This window comes from Engraulis encrasicolus, chromosome 2, assembly GCF_034702125.1.
Source record: "Engraulis encrasicolus isolate BLACKSEA-1 chromosome 2, IST_EnEncr_1.0, whole genome shotgun sequence".
NCBI lineage: Eukaryota > Metazoa > Chordata > Actinopteri > Clupeiformes > Engraulidae > Engraulis > Engraulis encrasicolus.
In genome coordinates, this window is record NC_085858.1 from 16,715,729 (window position 1) to 16,738,228 (window position 22,500).

At 45.1% G+C, this 22,500-nt stretch overlaps 1 protein-coding gene and 1 long non-coding RNA gene across 3 annotated transcripts in view; both read left to right on the forward strand.

The window, feature by feature from the left end:
- Window positions 1-1,104: 1,104 nt before the first annotated feature.
- The window catches only part of spop (speckle type BTB/POZ protein), a 138,633-nt gene continuing 117,237 nt past the window's right edge, over window positions 1,105-22,500 (forward strand). Inside the window, exon 1 of one of the 2 annotated variants that reach the window (XM_063223436.1) lies at window positions 1,105-1,209. The gene's annotated coding sequence lies outside the window, so the exon portion shown is untranslated. Of the gene's footprint in view, window positions 1,210-14,999; window positions 17,563-22,500 lie in introns of those variants that run through there. The other variant, XM_063223444.1, reaches the window with a different exon arrangement.
- Window positions 20,235-22,500, forward strand: part of LOC134460951 (uncharacterized) — a 3,421-nt gene continuing 1,155 nt past the window's right edge. The window contains exons 1-3 of the long non-coding RNA XR_010037193.1: window positions 20,235-20,496; window positions 21,357-21,513; window positions 21,645-21,803. This is a non-coding gene — a long non-coding RNA (uncharacterized LOC134460951). The remainder of the gene's footprint in view (window positions 20,497-21,356; window positions 21,514-21,644; window positions 21,804-22,500) is intronic.

The following is a 22,500-nucleotide window of genomic DNA, read 5'->3' on the forward strand; positions in this document are numbered from 1 at the left end:
TGAGCTTTCGTGGTGTCTTATCAACTGGTTAACTGCCAAGTCCCGTGAGTGGCGAGTCCTTGTTTCCTACTGTGTTGGCAATGTCTGGTAAATAATTAAAGATTTTGCGACCTCTAGTGGTAAGTTAAGCCGTGCACCCAGTAATGAACAAAGACAACGAAGGCAAACTAAATCACATCATTATGTGGCGGAGGTAGGCCTAATGATGATGATAATAATAATAAAAACATTTCCCTATGAATAGGCTACAAGGGGGATAATGATTAATGATTAACAAATTTGTTTCAACAAGAGTCCTTTAGTGTGTGAGGCCATATGTGGCTCAGGACCAATGTAAGATGTGTGTCAAAATCCCCCCCCCCCCCCCCCCCCCCCCCCCCCCCTTTATTTTTGCGTTCTGGACATATTGTAATTGAACAGCCTCCCCTGTTTGACAGACTACCAGCCGCCACTGGCATACAGACATTTGCCCGGTGGACTGTAGAAGATTTCGGCCTGGTCCTCCCCTCAATGTAGTGGTATCAGTCCTCATGCAGCCACAGCTGACCTCTCCGCAGTGGTGTAGTGTACGTAGAACGCAGGTAAACGCAGTATACACTTCAAAATGTCAGGCATGTCAGTATATCCACCTAAAATTGATTTATCCACTAGAATAGCACAAATATATGCAGTAGGCTACACCCACCACCTCAAAAATGCTCAAATATGCAGTCTACCCATGCACCACAAAAAGTACTAGGCCACTGCCTCTCCGAGTCAGATTTTGGCTGTTGTGGTCTAAATGGCTCGTAACAGATGACTAAATATGTTGCCACAGGCTCCATTGTCTCTTTCAATGCCTGGCGGACTGATCTTGTCTGAAAATGCCCGGCCTGATTTTTCGCCCCTGTCCAGCCTTGCGGAGAGAAAGCATGGGAAAACACTTGTCATGTTATGTCATCAAATGTTATGCAATAATGTAACCTATACAAGCACTGTGTGCACGGGGTTCAGCAACACATGTGTTTAAGGTGAGCTGACATTAATGCATCCATGGATGGTATTGTGTATTTTCCTGTCCATCAGCTCTGGGGTGCATTGCCCACCAACTCCGGAGAACAGCCTACTTCATGAACAGCGTGCTGACGTTTGCGTCACAGCCATAACCCGGACGTGAAGAGCTCTTGGAGAAAAAAACTCCGATCCGTTCGAAGAAAAGACACAGGCGAGGTGAGTTTAAAGAGTTTAAAGGCTGTAGTAAAGGTTACTCTGAACGTTTACTATATATAGTGTCCCGATTTGTTTTGCTTCTGTGGTGGTGGTATCTTTTTTGGCAATGTGTGCATCTGTCATGAACTGTTGGAAAACCAGAGGTGCCTTCTGTTATGGTTGAGTTCAGTTCACGAGCTATCTTATTTAGTTGTTTCATGCAAATGATTTAATAATTTGCTCGGTCAGCTTGACACATGTGTTCAATTGTAATATATGTTGTTTTAAACGACTGACATGGACATTTGAATGCAACTTTATAGCAAATTGTAGCTTTTAGCAGAAGCTAACGTCAGTTGGACGTCTAGTCAGCTGTGCTGTGCCTTGGCGTTAGCAGGTTGGCTAGCTCGCTAAAATGGAATACGTGGCTAACTTAATGCAGTGAGTTTGCAAGGCATGTTCATGCCTTAAAAGTGACAATTACTGCAAGTCGTTTCCCTAACGAGACGACCAGGTAGTTAGTCCCGGTGGGTTATGAAAAGGTTGAACTGGAAAATGGCAGAGTTCAGCACCAGTCTGCATTGGGAGTTAGCTACTCGTTGCATGTTTGGATTGTTTTGTTAGCAAACTATGCTAACGTGGCTTTGTGACGGGCGAGACATGAGCCTGTCTGGGCTTCTTCGTAGCTTGTTAGCGCTCAATCAGACTTTCGAAAACATGGTGATTGGGTGTACATTCTTATTTATGCATCGATGAAGAATCATTCTTTTGCAGGTTATGCCCATTCTGTGTCGGGTGTAGCATATATGTGTGGTGTAGTAGGCCGGGAAAGGACCCATGAGGACACTGATATGGAAAACATTCATGATGCATCAAGTTTTATTATGGGCCTGTGCGTCAATAATATGCTCATTGCCAAATAATGAACCCCACTCCATCGCTTTCTTTCCCAGAAGTAAGGCCACAGCGCATGCGTGGATATTGGCCTTTGAGTATCCTGCCAAATAGTGGCAGATTTTTTTTTCATGCGCAGTGCAGCCCTGCAGGGGAGCTTTTTGCTTGTGTGTTCGCGGTCGAGATTGCGAAGACAGACGGACCATAAGGTACTGCATTGCAGAACATGTCCTCTCACATCGAACGAGCCAAGACTATGTCAGAAGAAGAGGTGCTGTTTTGCCCTGTGAAATGTGCACGTGAACTTGGAAAATGAAACCAATATCTCCCAGTTGTGTCTGTCCATTTGGTGCCTTGCCTTTGGGAAACGTTCACTTCATCACCAGGGTTACACAAGGACTCACACAACTGTAGATGATGTCTTAACCAGAGAAGTGCTGTCATTGTCACATTGGGTGCATCCAAGACGACTTGCAGTGTCAACGTCCAGGTTATTGATAAAAAAGTAGCCTACTATAGCTGATTTGTTTTTGAATCGTTGGGCTGAAAATGCCTCTTCTAATCTAACTACCTTTGTCGACACTGTGTGGCACACACACACACACACACACACACACACACACACACACACACACACACACACACACACACACACACACACACGTCTAGGAACAGTGTGCCTGTTAGTCAATGGGTTTAACAGCTTTGGATTCCACCACTACAGTCTGTAGCCCAATCAGACACCTGCTGAGAGAGAGAGAGAGAGAGAGAGAGAGAGAGAGAGAGAGAGAGAGACAGAGAGAGAGACAGAGACTTATGGGGAAAAAACACTTAAGTGTGTTTGGACAGGCCCTTTAGGCGCATGTGTTTCCAGACGTGAAATAGTCAAGCAGGTGCTCCCCCCCTCTCTCTGTGTACACAAACGCATGTGTGTGTCATCTGTTAATAACAGGTTTCTTATTTCAGTGTCTGAAACGAGTGGTGTAATTGAAAGATTGGTTTGTGGGTTTGGTCTGTATGTGGGGGATTTAGAGTTTAGACAAACACATTTCTAATTTAGTATACTACACTGTGTGCAGAATTATTAGGCAAACAAGTTTTTTGACAATATCGTCCATTTTATGCATATTGTCCGCCACCACCCTTTATGGACATGAACACCTATTGTATTTAAGCATTCCAGGTCATTTATATTGGTAAGAGACAGTGTGAGAGGAGGAGCTCAATACCCTACACCAGGGCAAAATTAGTGTGCATAATTATTAGGCAACTTGGTTTTGCCCTGGCAAAATGAGCCACAAAAGACATCTAGCAAACTCTGTAAAGACTATAAACAATTTTGAAGTCTTCTAGAGGTGTGTGGCTGACTTAAAATATTGGTCACATCCATCTAATGCACCGTACAAGCCATCAGTGTCACATGACATGTGCTCACAAAGTAATTGCCAGATTGAGAAGAATTGAGGATGAAGCTACCACAAAACTATTACCATGCAGTGCTGTTATATTCCAGAACTGAAACCTACATCGAGTGTCCACAAAAACATTGTATTCAGCACTCAGAGACATGGCCAAGGTAAAGCAGGCTGAAACCTGAAGACCACTCAACAAGAAACTCAAGTCAAGACTGGGTCAAGAAATGTCTTTAGACAGTTTGTTCAATGGTTTTATGAACTAGTGAAAGTGACTGTTAATGGACCAGTTAGATGAGCCTATGGCTAGATCAGTAATGTGCACACTCAGATCAGTTCCTGAGTTCCACTCAAATACCAGCAGATTACTGCATGAATACCATTGTCTTCGTAAAAGATGCAATTTTCTCCCTCTAAAAGATTCAGCCATGGGTTCATCCACCCTGTCTGTCAAGAGTCACTTTCACAAGTCCATAATACCTTTGAAAACTCTGTCCCTAGGTATTTTTGACCCAGTCTTGACTTAATTAACTTGTTGAATGGTTGTCTGGTGTCATCCTTTCTTACCTTGGCCATGTCTCTGAGTGCTCAATACCCTGTTCTTCTGGACACTCTGTGTTGGTCTCTGTTCTGGAATATGATAGGACTGCAGGGTAATCTTTTTTTGTAGTTTCACGTTACATTCTTCTTTATGTTTGGCAGTGAGATTTCTTAAGAGACTGATGACTTTGTAGCAGTGCATCTGATAGTTCTGTACGAACGTGACCAACATCTTGCTAATTTCAAGACAGCCACATCCCTCTAGAACACTGCAGAATTGTTTATAGCCATTTCAGAGTTTGTTAGATCTATTTTGTGGCCCATTTTCCCGGAAGAAATCAAATTTGCCTAATTATTATGCACACCTGATATAAGGTGTTGGGCACCTTCGACCACAACCCCATCTTATTATACAAATATGCATGACCTGGAATACTTAAATCCAATAGGTTTTCATGTTCATGTAAGTTGCTGTTGGAAAATGTGGATAAAAAAGACAATATGGTCAAAAAACATGTTTGCCTAATAATTCTGCACACAGTGTATTCGGTCCTTATTTTGTGCATTTTTATATTTATTCGTCTACATTAAAACCGAACTGACAATGAAAACATTTTAGCTGGATTGCCTGCAAGCTACCGAGGGGGGGTTGAATAGCTGGCTTCACTGCTCTTCCAGAGTCAATGGGATAGGATGGGAGTAACAGATATTATCACGATGGCTGGAAGGCAAACAGGCCAAAGCCCACTTCCTTTTAACTGGGCGGTGGCTGTCAGTCCGATTCCAGCTCCAACCCTGATTATGTCACTCAACTGGCCCTTATTGAAAAGCGATATGAGGCACGCAGAGAGGGCGAGCAAGGCAGAGGGAGAGCAGAGGGGTGTGGGGGATGCTTGCCAAATGCAGCAAAAACAACTACCCTGTATGTCCTCTTTTTGTTCTTTTTGTTCTTATCCTAGTGCATGCCTATTCAATTAGTGGTATGAGGGCCACAGGCGGTCCAGACATGACCCACATGTGCCCCAGACATTGCCCCAGCTGTAGCAATTTACATCGCACTTTTGATATGACAGCATAACAAGTGTGTTCTTGTGAATCTCTTACTTGTCGTGTACATGGAACTTTCAATGTTGTTAAGTTTAAGGTTAGAAGAACATGTTTATTAAAGGATTTTTGTGTCATTACCACGTGTTAGTGATGTGTGAGAATGTGTGGCCCAACTTTAAGTTCAAGGTTTTGAAATGTGGCCCAAATGAAAGTAATTCTAGCCCTGTCCTAGTGTTTAGATTCCTGCTAAGTCTAAGTCATAGTTTTTTACCACCTAAAATCAATAATCACAATAATCAAGTGCACCCTGTTACTTTGTTTTAGCATTTGATGTTAAACTATGGGTTCCTTTGAGCATGCAAACCGATTACACGACTATCTACAAAGCACGACACTGCATGACATGTTGCTTTGCAGAGAACCTCTATGAAAAATGTGTAAGGTAACCTCAGATTTGATCACGCTCATATCTTTCCCAAAGTGACGGATGCAAACAGCCGCTGATTGGCTTGTCTGTACGGCGAATTGTTGCTACCTAAATCTGTGTTGGCGATATGCAGTACTTCTGCAGCTTTCAATGGAGATAAAGAAGGATAAAGTTTTTGCCTTCGGTTTTGAGTTTCCTGGAGTTGAGGCAGTTTTTCTGACAAGTTCACCTCGATGACTGAGCATATTTGCTCTTCTCTATCTCTCCACTTTTGGTTCCCTCTCTGTCTCATGGTGTTTCTCTCTCTCTGTCTATCTGTCTCTCTGTCTCTCTCTCTCTCTCTCTCGCTCTCTCTGGCTCTCGCTCTCTGTCTCGCTCTCTCTCTCTGCACACAGCAAGTGACTCAGTAATTTGGTACAGAACTGATGAGCTTCTCACAAAATACTTTCCATCTCTTTAATGTCTTGTATAGTGAATGCTGGAAGTATTCAAATCTTTCTCTCTCACACACACACACACACACACACACACACACACACACACACACACACACACACACACACACACACACACACACACACACACACACACACACACACACACACACACACACACACACACACACACACACACACACACACACACACACACACACACCTCCCACTTCTTCAAAATAAGGCAATCCATCAATTAGTGGCACAGCTTTATCTTAAACTCCACTCACCATGTCTCCCCTCCCCATTCCTGGAATTAACCACAATAATAATCTTCTGCTCCAATTTTCCAGCGGCTGGACCGTGAGCAAGATGAACTGAAGTATTTAGATGCTGTTGCGCAGATGTTGAAAGATGGCCATCGTGCTTTCTCCCCTTTCTCTCTCCTCACTCACTCTCTCTCCTCACCCTCCCTGCTCTCCTTCTCCCCCCTCCCTTGCAGGATTTAATTGGAAATTTTACCAAGTGAATAACACTCTAAATGGTTCCATAAGTCTTTGGCTCAGAGGCAGCAGCTACAGCAACAGCAGCGGCAGCCTTATGTTTATGCTGATTATGCTCCCTCCGCTCCGCACACACACACACCCCTAGCCCCCAGTCATCCTCACGTAGGCAAACACAGTGCAAATGTTAAATAGATAAAAATTTATATTCATCACCGAAAGGTCAAGCCACCGTTTTTCCTTCTCGAGGAAATAAAATGAAAGAATGGGAAGGGAGTGAAAGAGGGAGGAAGAGAGATAGATAGAGAGGGGTGGGATTTGTAAATTGAATAGCTGAAAACACCCAGGAAGACGATGACAACCAAAAAACAACAAAAAAAGTTTTTGCAGGTTAATAGCCTGTGGGCTCTTAACACTCTGCCCCTCTCTCTCTGTGTCCTGGTGCCTGGGTTGTGAAAAGGCACACAATGCTCCATACGTCAGTGAAGGGGGCGAAGTGAAGTGAAGAGCTGGAGGTAAATGATTCCAGCTCCCCTCTTCTGGCTGCCACTGCAGTGTTTTTGGGCCAGACGGAGCCAGAGACCTGGGCTCCTTCCCCCTCAGAAAGGGGCTGAAAACAAAAGCGTCTGGTCTGTCTCCTTCTCCTTTCAGGGGTAAAGATGGTGGCTGTCTTGCCTTGCCTTTTTGCCCGGAGAGGTTGATCTATGAGAAGGGTTTCAGAGGCCGGCCAGCCAGGCAGCATTGCAAAAAAAGGGGCCAGGCTTGGATGCAACGATGAAGGGAATTGTGAGATGCTGTACAGGGAGGAAAGGGATGGGCCTACTGGCATAGAAAAGCTATTCAGACATTTTTGTAAGCATGATTGAGTGGATGTTATATCTTAAGGTGTGTTCTGGTTTAGCGTGTGTGTAGCGCGTGTGTGAGTCTTGCTCTAAGTGTCTGCCTGCCGGCCTAGGAAATGATTACAATATGAAATCTGACCACACGCCCGTTGGCTTGTCTCAGGGTCCATGATTTGCAGGCTCCTATTTTGGTGTTGTCTGTCAAACTTTGAAAGAAAGTCGAGTCATTTTTTTTTGGTTCTACTCGTTTCCTTTCCTACATTCTGTGGCACAGATATGTTGCTGCGCCTGCGGGTGATTCGTCTCTGTCACAGACGGTATCTGGGCTGATTTTAAATAGCGGGAAGTGTTGGCACTGAGATTTGTCAGTTATGCCGCACCACTACACCACAGTACACCGCACTACACTACTCGTCACCACCCCACACTACATCGCACCACTCTACGCTACACTACACCTCACCTCACCACACTACACCTCACCACACTAGACTGCATCGCACCACAGTGCACCACACCACACCACTACAACACGCACCACACTACACTACACCGCACCACACTACACCACATCACAGCAAACCACACCACACAGGCACCGCACCACACTACACTGCACAGCACATCACCAGTCTCATTCATTCTCTCCCTTGGATGATCTTGGCCTCCTCAGCCCCTACTGTTTGCCTGTGTCGGTCGGCTGGTGCTGCTGCTCCACTTTTGCTGGTGGGAAGTGGGTGAGATGAGGGCATGGATGTGTGAGTACATGACAGGAGTATGAGGAGTGCTGTGAGGAAGTCACTGAGGTGTTTTCTGTGTGTTTGACTGCGTGCATGTGTGTTTGAGGGAATTTGGTATTCTGAGGGTGTGTGTGTGTGTGTGTGTGTGTGTGTGTGTGTGTGTGTGTGTGTGTGTGTGTGTGGGCGGGCATGTAGTGCTGAAACATGAGGGAACCATTAGAGGTGTGTGTGTGTGTACATACTTCTACTGCTGATTTGTGTGTGTGTGTGCTCTTGTATGTGAGAGGGGCACAGGGTGTCTCAGGTCCAGTGTGTGTGATGCTTGATGTGGTCGCACTTGGCCTCTGTCATGGCAGTGTTGTGGAAGCCTGCAGTGAAGCCTTAACAGTACAGCAGTGCAGCTCACACACACACCCACCCACACACACACACACACACACACACACACACACACACACACACACACACACACACACACACACACACACACACACACACACACACACACACACACAGCTCTGAACATGATCACCTCGCACTCCGTTCCCCTTGGCTGGGCCGCATGGGGCGCAGTCTGAGTGGGGGATCATGGGAGATGGCAGCATGGGCTGTGTGTGGGACTGTGGGTGTGTGTGTTTGCTCTGCAAGTGTGTGTGTGGGTTTTCTGTGTATGATTGGGAATCATGCTTGCAGCAGAGAGAGAGAGACAATGTGTGTGTGTGTCTGTCTGTGTGTCTGTGTGTTTTCTCGGTGTGTGGGGCAGTGTTTCCCAACCTTTTTTTGTCTTGTGTACCCCCTAATCCTTTTTGTTGTGTCATGAGTACCCCCAAGTCACGTTTATATCGCTTTCTCCATCCCAATGTAACTAAGCCCCATACATTTGTTAAAATTACATTTTTCCAAGTACCCCCTGCAGTGAGCTCGCGTACCCCTAGTGGTACACGTACCCCTGGTTGGGAACCACTGGTGTGGGGTACACGTTATGTCTATTTCTTTCTATGCAGGACGCAGTCTGTGAGTGAGCAAGGGTAATTTGAAACATGCTCATTTCTTCATACGTGACCCATTGCGACGGTTTGGTTTTGGAGAATGCGATGCGATGCGATGCGATGGCGGTGGCGGTGGCGGCTGGCGAGTTAGGATTGCATTAGTTTGCATGAGAGGAGAGCAAATTGAAATATGGATTGGGGTTACGCAGGCCGCCTTTTCCGCCACAGGCTGCTTCTTACCGCTCAGCGCCTAATACTTATTTCTCTCCCCTGTCTGCCTGTCTTGCTTGGGCCTTTGCCGGAGGCATCTGCCGCTCTTTTTGAAAGGTGTGTGTGTGTGTGTGTGTGTGTGTGTGTGTGTGTGTGTGTGTGTGTGTGTGTGTGTGTGTGTGTGTGTGTGTGTGTGTGTGTGTGTGTGTGTGTGTGTGTGTGTGTGTGTGTGTGTGTGTTTTATCATCCACTGACATTCGTGTCGCGTCGTGCCTGTAATGGTGTTTCCAGTTTTATCGCAACAGACCCTGATTCTCGTCCCTTCTCCTCCACTCTTCTTCACATCCCCTCTCCTCCACTTTCTTTGTCCCTTCTTCTTCTCTTTTCTCTCCTCCCTCGTTCTCTGTTGGTAACAACGGCGAGGAGGAGGGAGGCACTCCCTGCCATCATCGGCATGCAGCTCGCACACTCCCCTCACACAGGGAATCGAGTTCACAGGCGACCAGACAGACTGACGGAGTGAGAATGAGACAGACACCCTCCCAAAATCTACTGGTTATGGTTAGACTTCCCTCCCCCTTCCCCTCCGTGTCAATAAAAGAAGCATTAGACTAGATTTGCATGGAGAAAGGGAAGTGTTGTGTTTGTTTTGCCCTGTGTGCGCCAAAGCCGAAAGTTTCGGGAAACATTAATGTGCTAATTTGCCTAGCAAAGCGTTCAGCTATTAGTGGAGCACACAATTGCTTGTGTGTTTTGTACCCCTCGGCTTTGGGGGAAAAAAAACGAGAATGGCGCAGATCTTCCTTCTTTATAGAACTAACTTAGTTCCATCGAGCTTGAAGTGAATTAGTTTGGTGACGGGTTACACTTTATTTGATGCCGGTGTCGTATCCATGCCATGACTAGTGTGTTATGATGCATTCATGGATGAGTCATAGTAAACATTATGTCAATGTCAGCAACGTTTTATGGTAATGAAAAGTTGACATTGTGCTGTCTTAACTAAAAACGATTGTCATAAAATGTTCGACATTCACATGTTCATGACACGGCCATGACTGTGTTATGACACTGTTATGGCACCAAGTTATGATGCGTATGACGCCAGCGTCAAGTCAAATGTTACCCGGGTGACTCATGTTCTACTCTGGTCTTGGGTGGCAGACTTGAAGCCCAGGCCTCTAAACTCTGCAATGTTGACAAGGCTAGTCTATCTTTCTCACTCTGCTGACAGGCTCTGTAAAGAGATTTCCTCTCACCAAGCTATGAGTTCAAATGAACTCCAAGGAAGGGGCGGCCATAGCCTTTTTTTTCTTGGGCATCTGCAAATATACTTACTATATACTTACTTTATGGCGCCATTGAGCAAACACAATAGCGTACCCTAACATTTACCCAACAAGACACTTACAATGCCCAGAGGACCAATAACGACAGAAAATAGTAGTCATTTTCTGGACTTTTTTGCCGCCTATTAAAGACAAACAAATAAAGAAAATAGCTGATCATAGTGTTTTGGAGCCAAATGTTACCTCACTGTATAGCAATCCTTTGGTCATAGTTTCCCCTTAGGGCTTAAGTGTGGGTTAGGCCTTCTTCAGTGCGTGCACTTACATCTCTGCTCCCTAGGTGTCTGTACTGTACTATGTGCATTTTTGTGCTTTCAAAGTATGTTAATTGTGTCTTGTCTCAGCATTCACTGCATGGGGGAAAAACAGACGGCTATGGCATTATAGATGTGCTGAGTCCCTTTACAATAGGCTGACAACTTACCTGGAAGGAAGTGCTCTCGCTGGTAATCTCGTCAGCTGTGGCATGACGAGAAAAAGAGTCACTTTATCTGTGCAAATCCAGTGGATAATCTGCCATTGAGTCACAATGTGTCTCATCACTTCATGCTGCTCTATTATGTAATAGCACCGCTTGTGGAAATCATTATTGAAAGAGTGTTGAAAATACATTTACTCCAAAACCAAGCATTCATGGGAGGAGAGGCTACATTTGACTTATTTTCACGTTCATGAAGTCAGTTTTCACTGTGTTTTCACTCTGGTTTAATTTAAAATGGTCATCAGTGGTAGATTGGAAGTACCGTACACCCATGGTTTGCTTCCACTAACTGTGTCAATGCTCTTTGCCCAATCAGGCCTGGATGCTGGCCTTAACCCTGGGGGAAGGTACATGATAAAGAACTGGTTTTGGAACCACCTTGTTTTAAGAACAGTGTGAAAGAGTTGTTCATCAGCGTTATGTGTGTATGGTATGTCTGCAAGTTGTATGTGTTTTTGGAATGCACACGTTTCTCCATCACAATCTGTGGCATCCTCATGGTATGTGGCTGTTTGCCCTGTCTAGCCCAGTCATGTCTGTCTGGGTCTAACTGAGTTTGTGTTTGTGTGTGTTTCACATGTGAGTGTAGATATTAAATGTTGTGTGTTTGTCATTACTGCGTGTTTTGCGTGTATGTTGTTCAGTGTTTGTTTCCAGTATGCAGTGCAATGTTTTATTAACCGTCTCTGGCATCTTCTGAATGTGTGTGTTTGTGCTTCTTTATGTATGTTTGCGTTTGTATGACTAAGAAGTGTGTGTTTGTGTGTGTGTGTGTGTTTGTTTAGTCTATAATGTGTGTGTTGTAGCATTACTATCTGTGGCATCTCTTCATGGTATGTCCCACCTTGCGTCTGTCTGCTCTGTCTAGCACACTCGCGTGCGCAGGGCAGTGTGTCTGTGAGCAGCCCCTTGTGCTCATTAGCATGCATGCCTATAGAGCTCTGTGTGTGTCTGTGCGCGCACGCGGGCAGAGCAGAGTGCCTGCGAGCTTCCCTTGATGCTTATTTGCATGCATGCCTATAGAGGTGTGTGTGTGTGTGTGTGTGTGTGTGTGTGTGCCTACGAGCTTCCCCTGGAGCTCATTAGCATGTGTGCCTATAGAGCAGTGCTGGCACTTTCTTGCTGATGCAGCAGAGTGGCATTTCGACCTCTGACCCGGACCTTAGGGGCACACCGCAGACCGGAAATATCTGGTGACTCTTTTAAGTCTCTCTGTCTCTCTTTCTCTCTCTCTCTCTCTCTCTCTCTCTCTCTCTCTCTCTCTCTCTCTCTCTCTCTCTCTCTCTCTCTCTCTCTCTCTCTCTCTCTCTCTCTCTCTCTCTGTCTCTGTCGTCTACACAGTTTTGTTTCTGTTTGTATACTTTTGTGTTGTGTGCTGGTTATTTGTCTGTGTGCTGTAGCAACAATCTGCAGGAGTGCAGCCAAATTGCACACAGCCAGGTAAACAACAATGGTCCATCGATCCAGCAGCCACCTAACTTGTGTCTAAGAGAAAAGTCCATCGCAACACCATTTTGGTTTTCTCGTCATGAGGTTTTCATGGCCTTCCTCAGACCTCCCCATCCCAGACTTTTTGGTTCGCTCGCTCGCTCGCTCGTGCATAAGGAATCTGTCCCATCATCGGAGCTGACGCGTGCAGCATGCATGCATGAGACCTGTCTGGAGCGTGAATGAATAGGAGCGAGCGTCGATGCAGATTGAGCCCCCAACAGGAAGAGACATGTTGGAAGGATTCCATTTCTGCGGATTGGACCTGCAGGAGATACCATTGTGTTCGTGTGGCGCCCCTGCTAAATGGAGAGAGAGCGTTTTTTTACGGAGCAGGGCCGATAACATACAGACTCTGAAAAGAGTGTGTGTGTGTGTGTGCTGGTATGCTGGAGGTTGAGAGGGAGAGAATGGGAGGTGGAAGGATGGGGAGGAGAAAGAGGATTGTGATGGTGAAATCGATTGTTCATAGCGTTGTGAAATTGCCTCCTCTCTTTCCCGCCTGCTTCTTTTTTTGTTGTTTGCCTCTCCCTCTCCTACCTCCTCTCCCCTCCTCTCCTCTCTCTTTCTCTCACTTTCTCCCATTCACTTCTTTTTCTGTCCCTTTCTGCCATCTTAACGATGCCTTCCATCTTTTTCTCTCTCCTACACCCCATCCCCCTCTCCCTACACCTGTCTCTATACAACTCTCCCTCTCTCCCTTTCTCCCTTTCTTTCTTTCCTCCCCAGTGTACTATTGTGTGTGTGTGTGTGTGTGTGTGTGTGTGTGCGTGTGTGTGTGTGTGTGTGACGCTGGGACCTAAGCCTCCAGACAGTGGCGCTGCTATTGATTGCGGCGTGGCTCCAATTACGCCTCCCCTCTTTCACCCCCGTGTTCACACCACTTACTCCCTCTCTCCTCTCCTCACTTCTCCCCTCCTCTCTGCTCTCCTGTGCTCTCCTCTCCTCTCCTCTCTGCTCTTTCCTCCCTTTCTTTTCGTCCCCTTCCTCTCTTTCCCTCTTTCACCCCCTTGTTCACACCATCACTTCCCCTCTCCTCTCCGGTCTGCTCTTTCCTCCTTTTCTTTCTTTTCACCCTCTTCTTCTTCCTTCCCTCTTTCCCTGCCCTTTCTGTACTGTTATCTTCTAGAGAGAGAGGGAGAGGGAGAGAGGGAGGGAGAGAGAGAGGGAGAGAGAGAGGGAGAGAGAGAGGGAGAGAGAGAGGGAGAGAGAGAGGGAGAGGGAGAGGGAGAGATGCACACAACTTCTCCATTGAACTCCTGGCTGGCTTCCATCCTGCATCATAGTCTGTGCTTGCTCTCCTGTTAAGTGTGTACCAGTGTGAGTGCTTGTCCTGAAGGGCAGAGGGTGGGTAATTTCAGTTGAGGCCAAACTTTTGGCCACCCCTGACATGAATAGCAGCACAGGATTGTGTGGTCGACGAGGGCTGTGTGTTTTTTACATTCTGTAACGAGGGTGCAAAGAAATTACATTTCTCTAGTGTGGGTGTTTAGCTATCGGCATGTTCGTGGTGTTGCCTGTTTTGTTGAAGAGATTTTGTGGCATGTGTAGCAACTGCATGCATGTGCCAGACCAGTTCAGCTACATGCTCAACATTTTGGCCTACAAGACAAAGAAATTAGAAGATTGAAATGATCAGTTTCCATTTACCACCTGAGCAATGCTACAGAAGTATCACTTTCTCTTCTTTTTACACTGCACTGTATTAGCCTTAAGCTAAGTAATTCATTCATTGTTTTTATTCTTAAGTTAATTTACTTATTAAGACATGGCCCCTGTTATAACCATGCATGTCGTTATTACCAAGTCGAAATGTATTACTAAAGGCCCTGTGCACTGTCATAGTGGTGTAATGCTATGGTAGTGAAGTTGTTTTCAGTGACTTGCAGCGTTCCTCTGGTGGAACAACGTGTGTTAAAGGGACACTGTGTGAGGTTTTTAGTTGTTTATTTCCAGAATTCAGGCTGCCCATTCACTAATGTTACCTTTTTCATGAATACTTACCACCACCATCAAATTCTAAGTATTCATTATGACTGGAAAAATTGCACTTTTCGTACATGAAAAGGGGGATCTTCTCCATGGTCCGCCATTTTGAATTTCCAAAAATAGCCATTTTTAGCTGCAAGAATGACTGTACTTGGACCATACTAGAAAATATTTGTTTATTACTAAGTAAACTTTCATGTAAAGATAACATTTGGCAACAGGCAGCCCAGTTTCAATGAGCAGCATAGTTGCAGTACCTTTTTTGACCATTTCCTGCACAGTGTCCCTTTAAGGGGCTACATTTACTCAGTAACTTGTAATAGACAAGTACTTAGTTGTCAGATTGGCCTAATTGGCCGATTGGCCTAATTCCTTTCCTGTGATAAACTCGACTTTCTTTATAAGGGACTGTATGTGGAAAAAAAGTAATTGAGTCTCCTCTTGCTTAGCTGTTGCTGCCTGTGCTCTGCTGTGCTGCTCCTCCATAAACTGCAGTTTGTTGTCCTGTCAGCACTGCCCAGCCATTCCTGTGGCTTACCAGAATCCATTGTGAGCCGCCTAACACTAGGGCTTTGCAAAGCAAGATACATTTCCAGCTGGCCTGACAGACAGACAGCGTCAAGAGGTGTGTCCAGTGGCGGTGGCCATCGGGGATTCATAAGCAGTAGATGGAGATTTGCCTACACGGCTGAGGGAAACGAAGAGGAGATGGGGATGATTACATGGTCCTTATTACACAAGTTGCTCACCACTCACTCCTAGACACAAGTGTAGAAAGTAGAAGTAACTTAGTACTCTGTAATTACAACAGTAAGCACAAGTAGGAGTAACACTCAACGAGGTATGAATTGAACAGTTTGAAGTCGATTATCTCTGCTCATAGAAGTTGTTTTTTGTTAATTTACCCTGGTCTTGCAGTGACAGTGAAAATAGACCTAGACTGAAGCACACCTAGACACAAGACAACAATGAAGAAAATTAAATTAACTATGAAATTATGAAGAGCAGAACAGCGATGGAGACCTCCCATCTTGAGAAGGAACAGGGCTTAAGCTTAGAAGGTCGCGATGCTCACAATAGTAGTGTATGGCAAACGCATCACCATTGCTTTTGTGATCCACCCTCCCAACTATACAGTTTTGAAAAGATGTGATTTGCATTTAAAAAGTGGGGGTCATTAGTGTGCAGTTGGGAGATGTAAGGCCAGTGGATGAAAAAGACGAAAGAATGAAATAAAGTCTTCAGTGTGAGGCTTTAGCTGAAAATTGAGCTAAATGTAATAGAACATGTAAAAATGAAGTTCCACACAAATGTCGAGTGGGCCTGGTAAGACATAATTGGTTAAACCCAGGGTCACAATAGCAAGGACATAAGCTTAACCACAGAGCACAAAGCAACTGTTCTGGCAGAGGAAATAATGATTGGCTGATCAGATACATTTTGATGACTTTACTTGGTACAGCTCTCAGCTACAGTCCATCATGGCCAGTCAATATACATTGACCATTTATTAAATGTCTGTTAAACTGTGGAGGGTCATTTTGGTTAATTTCTAGATTGTTATGACTTTTCCCCATCAATGTTACAATGGAGAGGTTGCCCAAGTCCACTCTGCATCCCCCGTAGTATTCCTAGAATCTGACCATTTTGGAAAAGTAGAGAACAACCACATATGTGGCCCCCTGATCTCAAATGACATAAAAACTGATCATCATGGAAAACATTTCTTGACCAGTAAAAGAATGATGTAAAAACACAATGGGAACTTCTTCAGGCTCAGTGCTTGGCCTATAAAACATTTATAGGTGGTGGTAGCTGTGGCAAGTTTACCTAAGGGGACCTTCACAAAGGTAATATAAAATAGTAATAATAGCAACTGGGGTTTAGGACTGTGTTGCACTTAATCATTTTCAGCTTTCCTATATGTTGCCTGATGTGTGTACACATCTGCCACCATCAGCACTACTGCACGGGGGTGTTAGCGTAGGTGCTGCTGGGGTTGCTGGTTGTTTGCACACTGCACTCTCCCAAGTCTTTTTACTAGAGATGTACAGGATCCAAGATTCGGTTCCGGATCCGGCAGGATAATAGGGTTTTTCACAGGATCCGGATCTGGTTCCAGGATCCAGGATCCGGTAGCCGAGGCTTTTCAGTCAAAATAGTTTGAGTCAACGTGATAAAAAGGGCCCACATGTGTGAGTAGGCTATGTGTTTCAACCCTTTCGTAGGATCCGGTATCCGGTTCCGGATCCGGCAGGATCTTAAGCAGTGGATCCGGTATCCGGCAGGATCCTAAAAGTCAGGATCCGGTGCATCTCTACTTTGTACTTTGCTGATGTGCAGTTGACTGAGGTGGGCATGCCTCCCTTAGCGAGTTAAAACAGTCACATAATATTTCCAAACATATTCAAAACTAGCACGTCCTAACGAGCTTCCAGATCAAAAGGCTAGCTGAACTAATTGGAAAAGTTGCCCAAGTCCAGCTTGAAAAATGAAGAAAGGAAAGAAATGTCCCCTCTCCGTGAAGGCCAGACTGCCTCCACTTGACAGTTGAGTTGTTTCTCACCTCCATTTGACTTTGCTCGATGGGTTTTTCTTTCCTGAAGCGACACTTGTTGGCCGGCCCCCTTCATTTTGAGATGTTGGTTCCATATGCCACCTTTTACTTTAGTTGGTTACATAAACATACGGGCATGCTGTTGCATTTGATGCCCGCTATATTTCCCCTTGACGAGATGACTACACGTGTCCTTGTAGATATGCGGCCGCCGCCGTTTGCCAGGATAAAAGGTTATTGCAGTTTAGAACCGATAAACATAACTGAAATCCTTTCTTAAATGGTAATGCGGCACTTGGCATTTGGGATGTGGTTGTAATTTGGAACCGAGTTTCAGCACCCCAACCCCCTGCAACTGCCTTGACCTTTTCTCTGCTGCCTGTCAGTGGATACGATACAGTCATGGAAGGGGAAAAAAACTCTTAACTTTTTTCTGCTACACAATCCAGAAGAGCTGGCTTGCTGATGTCAGGTAGTTTTCAGTGTGTAATTGCTGGTATAAATAATGTATGATATGAATTGTGGGCTAATGAAATCTTTTGTTTTATCGTTTTAACTTGCTGGTTGCTGAGTTGACCTTTTCCCTATTGTTTCTGTTATTGCCTCAACTAACCTCATTGCTAATGCAGAGCTGTGGGTGTTTTTTTTTTTTACACATTTCATGTTTTTATTAGATAAACAAAAGATCTAGAATAAATGGGTTTGAAATCATGATTAACTTATGTTACCCTTATTGAGGGCTATTTGTGGTCGAAAAAAAATGTCTTTGGATAAACAACAAACTCTGGGTAGGCTACTACACAGCAGTAACTGTATCAAAGCCATGTTGTAATCCAAATATAATATAGTCCTATTTCCTTATTCAAACAATCTAAAATGTCGCTGAATATAAGATCGACAATAAAAGGGAATGTAACGGCAAGTCATGGCTACAATGTATGGTATAAAAAATGGTCTAGGTCAGGAATGTTAAATATTGTTGTTGTATCAATGGAAAAAGAAGTAGCCCAGCTGCAGCTAATCATTATGCCAAGTTGACTCTTATCTGCATCATGCACCCACAGCCACAGCCAGAGCAACCTGAGCAGCTTAGCTGACCTGACTGTGGTAAATAAGAGAAAACAGCTTTGGCTCTGTAGATTTTTATAGCCTGTGTCAACATGGTTGACGTTTGAAATCTTTGCTTTTGTAGGTTGGCATGCCCTGGTTCACTCTATGTTTGGGCTGACATTTCTGCCAGCCTATCTGCCCTCCTCTTCTTTGCTCTCTTTCTCTCTCTGTGGCAGCTCTCTTTGGCTCTGTCGATCTGTCTGTCTGTCCGTCCATCCGGCCTCTTGCTGTCGGGTGTGTGTGTGTGCGTGTGTGCATGTGTGCGCTAGTGTGAGCCCCTTCAGTGTTTCAGCCCAGCTTGCTGAACACAGCCTGTCAATCAGGTGGAGAAGTGTTAGAACGGGCAGTCAGACACACAGAACATATGCCACACACACACACACACACACACACACACACACACACACACACACACACACACACACACACACACACACACACACACACACACACACACACACACACACTTGTTCACACACTCCTGTGGACGTCCAGAGGTTTTAACTGTGTGAAGTTTGGAAGCGAGACTGCTGCTGCTGCTGGAAGGAGCAGGTTGCTTTTCCTTCTGACAGCTCCAGCGAGACTGGATGGCACCCAGCTTGCCTTTCTTCAAACAATGGAAGGAAGAGAGACAGTAGACCGTGTGTGTGTGTGTGTGTGTGTGTGTGTGTGTGTGTGTGTGTGTGTGTGTGTGTGTGTGTGTGTGTGTGTGTGTGCGTGTGCGTGTGCGTGTGCGTGTGCGTGTGCGCGTGCGTGCGCGCGTGCGTGCGCGCGTGCGTGCGTGCGTGTGTGTGTGTGTCTGTGTGTGTGTGTGTCTGTCTGTGTAGTGTGTGTGTGTGTCTGTCTGTGTACAGTGTGTGTGTGTGTCTGTCTGTGTACTGTGTGTGTGTGTGTGTCTGTCTGTGTACAGTGTGTGTGTGTGTCTGTCTGTGTACAGTGTGTGTGTCTGTCTGTGTACTGTGTGTGTGTGTGTGTCTGTCTGTGTACAGTGTGTGTGTGTGTCTGTCTGTGTACAGTGTGTGTGTGAGGGTATACTGTGTGTGTGCGTGTGTGTGTGAGGGTATACTGTGTGTGTGCGTGTGCCTGTGTGAGTGAATGTGTGTATAGTATAAGTGTCGTCATATATTCCTGTGTGTTTTAGAGTGTGTGTGTATGGCTCTGCCTGTGGAAGGAAAGGTGTGTGCGCGCGAACGGGACATGCAAGGTGAGGAGCGGCTGGCGTGGTTTCAAGCTCATTTTGTCACTGTGAAGCTGGCTTTTTAATTTCAAAACCCCCTTTTTTCGTAGCTTAATTAAAAGAAGGCAGACAGGATTTGACCTTTCTCCACGCCTCTGTCTCCCGGTCTCTTCCCTTTTGTTTCAGACTTTTGGTCATCTGGCCAGCTTCTCTCTATAACTACCGGGGTATAGGCCGGAAGGTGACCCTCGAAAAGTGCTTCAGAAACCGAACTTCGCTCCACAGCCTCCGAACAAACAGACATTCAGTTCATAAAAAAGAAAGACTTATATAGAGGATTTAAAACCTCTGTTCGGAATAGTCCGCACTGCAAGGCTATTCAAATTCGCAACGTGTAATGACGAACTACTGTCTCCGAGGCGTATGTAGATATTCGGCCGGCGTAATAATACTTTTCGCCTCGAGAGGTGCCACGGTTGAAGCGTCATCAGAAGGAACGAATCAGCTAACTGCTATGTCAGCTGAGATGAGGAGTAAACGGAAGTAGCATGGCTACCGAAGGAGCTGGTCGATCATCTAGTAGTACCGAGGAAGACGAAATCTCGACCGAAAATGTACAAAAAAAGACATCTTCGAAACGCAAGTTGTGTTACATGCATATATCTTCGGTCAAGCATGAAGAAACACAGCATTTCACCAATATACGGTGGAATACATATCGAAATTTTCGGCAGCGGCTAGAATTGAAGGGTGAGTGCAGAGACTAGCAGAACATTTTAAGCAATGTATTGAGTTGGAGTTTGACGAAATTCCCGAGGATGCGGCTCTCCATCCCACATGCTACCGGACAAGCGGGAAATTGAACGAGTCACACGGCGTGTCTTGCGAGAGGCAGAGAGGGGAGATGGCCAACAAGACCCCCGAACTAGCCAGGCTACCTCCGCTTTATCGGCTGTGACCACCACTCCGACCAGGAAACTGCGATCCAGATCAAGCTTGGCCATCACGAGCTCTGGCCCCGTTCTTCCTGCTGTCTGCATGATTTGCAAGAAAGACAGCAAATTTATCGTCGCGAGTGGCAGACGTCAAAGAGAACGAAAACACAGACTTTAACCGCAGGTAAGATTACTCTCACCCCCACCACACAGTCTATGCGAATGCATCCCATCCCCCAAATCACACACACACACACACACACAGATGTTAGTAGAAGTTGACTGACTATCTAGCCCACACTGCTGCACAATCATTGTTTTTTTTGTCTAATTCTAATATGAATGCACGTGTGAATTGGCATAATGTGTTATGTGTGTGGGTGTGAAATTACATTCCAATAGCCTGCAAAACATCCCCATGCCTATAGTACCCCCAGTGTTTTAGGTTTTAGATGTTTAAATGAATCACACTTTGTCTTAAATAGGATAGGGTATGTTTATATGGATGTCAAAGCATGCCTGATGTTGATATGACTCTGAATATCTGTTCAGAAATGTGGCTCCTCAGCCTGATGGCCTGTCTGGTTAAGACACTGCTTCTGCCATCCCATCCCCCGTGCCATTCCCCTACCCCCCACTGCCCCCCTCTCTCACTTGTACACTTGGGATTTTTCCGCTTCTGTCCCTGGGCAGCCTCAGTGACCAGGCTCAAGAGGTGTGTCCTGGCTGTGCTGTACATCTGTGTGCTTAACCCCTTAGCACAGCACCTATGTTATAACCTTACTGTCACCAAAATTTTAATATGTATGTCTTAATCTGTTACTCTGCACTGTCATAGCAATGTTGTTATGATGTAGTTTTCAGCAAATAGTGAATAAGCCCGCTGGCAACCCCATCTGCACTGCAGTAAGAGGCTACGGAATGCTTTTTTGGGGGGTGCAACACCCATCGCCATTTTTTTTTTTACAATACCACTCCACCAGGAAAATGTCTAATTGTTTGCCTGTCTATTTATTCATTCTTTTTTCTTTTCTTTTGTACAAGGCAAGTTGCAGGAAGCAGCTGAAGTAAAGGAAGCCAAGAGCATCCTCATTCACATCAAGGACAGAGACTGTGTGGCTCTGGAGGTGCAGTACCACAGAAGTTGCTACAGAGAGTACACAAGGTTTTTGAGTGAGCCTGTCAGAGCAGAGAAAGAACAGTAAGTCAATCTTAATTTTATATAGAAACACAGTACAATGTGTGTCCTATGATTGAGACAGTTTGTTCTCACAACATGGATCTCACAAAGAAAGCTCTCACAACACACATCTTCTTCTATATTTTTGTAAGGATTGGGCCAACATTTGATCTGAGCTACAAGTTATTCTGCGAGAGGGTAATCCGCTAAAGGCTACTGATCAACCAAGAGGTGCTGAGGATGAGCCAACTGAGGAAGGCCTTTATTGCCCTTGTGCAGTCAAGTGAAGGTGTTGATGCTTCAACCTACAGGTAATTGCAAGTCAGTGTATTACGAATTTGTCAAATCCAAGGGAAAGTTCACGCATGTGACTTAAAGGACCACTTCAGTCAATTTCAATATGCTGTTGTATTGCTCATACCCTTAACTTGTCAGTACCCGGTGATGGCACATTTTTCGGCTCAGCCCTTTCCGAGATATGAGCTATTCTAATGGGGGCAGCATTTGTTTACATTGTTTACAACATAGGCCTACTCCAAATATTTAAAGGGTGTCGCTGTTTGCTAGTTGTCGGCTGATGTTGTATAACCTTTTGGATGTTTTTGGGAATAAATAAAAATGTTTTTTGAAATGTAAACAAAGCGCTGCACTCATTACAATGACCAGAATCTCGGAAAAGGCTGAAGAAGAAGAAAAAAAAATCTCTAGTACTGACACGTCCAGGGTAGTGTGAGCATTACAACTGCATGTTGAAATTGACTGAAATTATTCTCTAACTCTGCTTGTCATCTGCACATACTGTACTTGTAATATTTTGAAATAAGGAGGATGGCAGTATTCTTGATAGTGTGATGTTCGTTACAGTATGTGCTTCCCTTGGGAATACTTGGTATTATATCTGTTGCATAGCAAGTAAACTCCACCAATATTATTTATTCACTCCGAGTTAATGTGTGAGGGTGGCTATTGCATATCAGCGACTACATGAAGCCCCACTATGCTTGTACT